We start from the raw sequence: 5,200 nt of genomic DNA on the forward strand, positions 1-5,200 counted from the left end.
ATGCCAGCAAATTTGGAAAACTCAGCAGTGGCCACAGGACTGGAAAAGGTCAGTTTTCATTCCAATCCCAAAGAAAGGCAATACCAAAAATGTTCAAACTACCTCACAATTGCACTCATCTCACACACGAGTAAAGTAATGCTCAAAATTCGCCAAGCCAGGCTTCAGCAACACGTGAACTGTGAACTTGCAGATGTTCAAGCCGGTTTTAGAAAAGGCAGAGGAACCAGAGATCAAATTGCCAACATCCGCTGGATCATCAAAAAAGCAAGAGAGTTCCAGAAAAACATCTATTTCTGCTTTATTGACTATGCCAAAGCCTTTGACCGTGTGGATCACAATAAACTGTGGACAATTCTGAAAGAGATGGGAATACTAGACCACCTGACCTGCCTCCTGAGAAATCAGTATGCAGGTCAGGAAGCAACAGTTAGAACTGGACATGGAACAACAGACTGTTTCCAAATAGGAAAAGGAGTACGTCAAGGCTGCATATTGTCACCTGCTTATTTAACTTCAATGCAGAGTACATCATGAGAAATGCTGGGCTGGAAGAAGTACAAGCTGGAATCAAGATTGCCGGGAGAAATATCAATAACCTCAGATATGCAGATGACACCACCCTTATGGCACAAAGTGAAGAGGAACTAAAAAGCCTCTTGATGAAAGTGAAAGTGGAGAGTGACAAAGTTGGCTTAAAGCTCAACATTCAGAAAACGAAGATCATGGCATCTGGTCCCATCACTTCATCGGAAATAGATGGGGAAACAGTGTCAGACTTTCTTTTTGGGGGCTCCAAAATCACTGCAGATGGTGATTGCAGCCATGAAATTAAAAGATGCTTACTCCCTGGAAAGAAAGTTATGACCGACCTAGATAGCATATTCAAAAGCAGAGATATTACTTTGGAAACAAAGGTCTATCTAGTCAAAGCTATGGTTTTTCCAGTGGTCATGTATGGATGTGAGAGTTGGACCGTAAAGAAAGCTGAGCGCCGAAGAATTGATGCTTTTGAACTGTGGTGTTGGAGAAGACTCTTGAGAGTCCCTTGGACTGTAAGGAGATCCAACCAGTCCATCTTAAAGGAAATCAGTCCTGGGTATTCATTGGAAGGACTGATGCTGAGGCTGAGACTCTGATACTTTGGCCACCTCATGCAAAGAGTTGACTCATTGGAAAAGACCCTGATGCTGGGAGGGATTGGGGGCAGGAGGAGAAGGGGACCACAGAGGATGAGATGGCTGGATGGCATCACCGACTCGATGGACACGAGTTTGAGTGAACTCTGGGAGTTGGTGATGGACAAGGAGACCTGGTGTGCTGCGATTCATGGGGTCACAAAGAGTCGGACACGACTGAGCAACCGAACTGAACTGAACTATGTCCTTTGAGAAAGAAACTGGTCACAGGGGTAGCCACTATCTCAGCTATATAATAATGACAGTAGTTTATAATTATTGAGTACTTTCACTGAATAAAAAGGACATTGTTTTATGAACTTCACATATTTTATATTCACAATAAACCTTTAGATTGGGAGACAATATTATTCCTATTTTTTAAATGCAGCAAATGTGGCAAGAGATAATAAGTAACCCACAGCTAATAAGTGAATAAACTGAAGGTCTGTTTGGAATTAGCTAGTTATAATTACAGTGTCCCTTACTACATTTGTATATTTAATATAAGGGGTACATATGGGCTTTTGGTAGCATGTGGGAATAAAATAAACAGACTAGTCCATCATCTTGGTGTTCTCTAAGCTTATCACTTATATTATAGCACTGTGTACAGAGTGAACTAAGGATTTGCAGGTACAGGAGGGGGTATTTAGCACTGTATGTATAGAAAGTATGTAATTCAAGGAAGGATATTTAAATGACATTTAATATCACCGATGGGCTTCCCAGGTGGCTCAGTGGTAAAGAATCTGCCTGCCCGTGCAGGAGACACAGAAGATGTGGGTTCGATCCCTGGGTTGGGAAGATCCCCCAGAAAAGGATAAGGCAACCCACTCCTGTACTTTTGCTGGGATAATCCCACAGACAGAGGAGACTTGTGGGCTACAGTCCATGGTGTCTCAAAGAGTAGGACACGACTGAACAACTGAGCATGCAACATGCAAGCAGACAGCAACACTATTTCTCTATATTAAGAAAATTTTATATGTTCAGTGATAGTTTCAAAGTTACAGACACACCACTGAACGAAATTAGAAAACATGCTGAATTTCCCTGGACATCCTCTTATACCTCTTCTATACTGAAAAAATATCAGAGTGAATTGGAAAGCAGACCATTAAGTTGAATCAAAGTTTATCATTTTAACAATTACTCTTTTGTTGACTTTGAGAATCTAGGAGACTCACAATATAAAGTATGACTTTTTCCTGAATAGACCACAGTTCAAGGTTTCCAGTGACTAAAATTTAGTAACTAAATTGTTAAAATTCATTTTATTAAATAATTTTATCCCTGAATAATGATACATTTTTATCTACTCAATAGATGTGATCTTTAACTTTTAAATTTTATATAGTATTTTATTACATAATATGTGATATATAAAATTGATATATATCAATACAATATTTGAGATATAAAAATTATGACATATGAAAATAAAAGTTATGAACCTTCCAGCCAGCTCAGGAAGTAGTATATTACCCATGTCACACAGGCTTTGTGTGCACTTTCCTTCAAATTCTATCCCCCTCCCAATCCCCAAAGGTAACCAATATCTTGAATGTTGGATTTATACTTCCTTTACTTTTCAAGTAGTTTCTGTCATAAATATATCTATTTCTAGATTTTGAAGTGTATGTCCTGTGCTGTGGTGTGCTTAATTGCTCAATCATGTCTGACTCTTTGCGACTGCATGGACTGTAGCCCACCAGGCTCTTCTGTCCATGGGATTCTCCAGGCAAGAATACTGGAGTGGGTTGCCATGCCCTCCTCCAGGGGATCTTCCTGACCCAGGGAACGAACCCAGGTCTCCTGCACTGCAGGTGGATTCTTTACCAGCTGAGCTACCAGGGAAGCTCTTTGAAGTGTATAACATGATTTTATTATCTTCATGGTTTGCAACTTGCTTTTCTCTTTCAAGGTTATGTTTCTTAGATTCATTGTGCTGCATGTAGCTGTAATTTGTTCAAGACTACATGATTTTTCACTAAGTGCTTATATAGCAGTTTTTTTTAAATTCAGTCACTTAAGAAGGCATATTTTTATTTTCTCCTAGTCTTTAAAATTGCTATTAAAAACATTTGTGTGTTCAAACTTTTTCTATTTTTAAATTTCTTTCCTCTTACTGTATCAACAATTGAAAGGATGACTGCAAGTCTCTTTCTATGACTATTTATCACTTTGCTCTTGTTTCAACCATTTTGTTGTAGACGTTTTAAAGATACTTTACTATGTGTACACAATTTAATTATTTAATATTTCTGGTATTTTTTTGTCATGTATTTGGGCCCTTTATTCATAATTATGCTGTTTTATCCAGTAAAGTATATTTTTTCAGTCTTTGATAAAATACAGTACATTTTTAAAATTAATATTTGCCTATTATATATTTTTCTATATTTTTTCAACTTTTTCACGTCTTTATGTTTTACTGGTGACTGCTTAGAAGAGAGAATCTAAAAGTGCCTTGTTCATTGATGTTTAGTTCATGTCTTAAATAAACTTCCCTAGAAAATGCACCTTGAGGCAAAAGCTTATGTAGTATGACTTTCCTTGAGATGTAATCCCAGAGAAGCAGGAGTGAAGGAAAAGTTGAGTCTAATAAAGAGTGTGTTTCTGAGTTGGTCACAGCTTTTGCATCACAGTTGGTTGTTAGTTGTTGCATTATATCCCAGAAGAGGTATATGTAACTATTGTAACTTGAAACAGTCCAGCGAGGAGAAGGCAAAGCAAACCATTTATTTGTAGGATTTCTGTATGCCCCATGCAGTAATAATGCCCTAGTTTCTGGGTCGTTGGCTCAGGTATATGCTGGGGAAGCCAAAGCCTCCAGACGTCCAATACCGCCCATGAGGTAATGTCTTTGTCAGTTGGTGCAACATGTAATTGTTTCTAAATTTGTGGTGATGAAGGTGGCCGTGGCAGTGTCCAGGGCTTCATAACCCAAGAAGGTGTGAGTGTTTGCTAGAGCCTCTCTCTCTCTACCCCAAAACTAGAGAAGGAGGTAGCTGAGGTCTGGAGATGTGGATGGTTTCAAAAAGTTCTCAGGTACTGCAAAACCTGAGCTCCGTACATTCATCCATGGCATTGCTTGGATCAGCTTGCAGTCAATCTCATTTGAATGTAAGTGCCCACACTTTTTCTCTGAAAGCTGACAAAGTGCAAGTTCAATCTGCTTAGGAGGTAGTGAATTGTAGGAAAATGAAAAACTTACAGACTTTTAGCAAATCATAGTTATGGTCCTCACTGCTGCATCTGGTCCAGGGCTATAATTAGAGGATTTAAGGAATAAAAAGTGCAGCAAGTAATAGAAATGTAGAGAGACAGAAGATGGCGTTATGCTAGGTTTAGAATATTCAAAACTTGTAAGGATTCAGAGTTTATATCATCTCTAGTTTTTCTTATTTTCATGCCCTCTCGCACTTGCTAGATGTAAAATATTTTTCATTTACTATGGAATTGATCTTAACATTTACCTTTTAATGAATACTTCTAGAATAAAAAAAAATGCATTTTAAACTTCTAAATGAAGTGAGAATGGATTTGTTGTATAATTTCTAAAATTGATTCTCTGAATGGGATTATGAAGTTAAGCCACCATACAAAATGTAGAAACAGAACAGATTGTTCTATACCCTAGAGTATGTATTTAATGCAAACATTTTTTGAAAGTTAACTAAAAAGTTTCCTGGGTATGACTTGATGTGATGCAACTCAATATTGGGATAGAGAGAAGGATAAATATGTTTTTAAAAGCTTATTATAGGGGGTTCAGTTCAGTTTAGTCACTCAGTCATGTCCAACTCTTTGCAACCCCATGCATCACAGCACGCCAGGCCTCCCTGTCCATCACCAACTCCCAGAGTTGACTAAAACTCATGTCCATCAAGTTGGTGATGCCATCCAGCCATCTCATCCTCTGTTGGCCCCTTCTTCTCCTGTCCCCAATCCCTCCCAGTGTCAGAGTCTTTTCCAATGAGTCAACTCTTTGCATGAGGTGGCCAAAGTACTGGAGT

Source organism: Bos taurus, chromosome 3, assembly GCF_002263795.3.
Source record: "Bos taurus isolate L1 Dominette 01449 registration number 42190680 breed Hereford chromosome 3, ARS-UCD2.0, whole genome shotgun sequence".
Lineage (NCBI taxonomy): Eukaryota > Metazoa > Chordata > Mammalia > Artiodactyla > Bovidae > Bos > Bos taurus.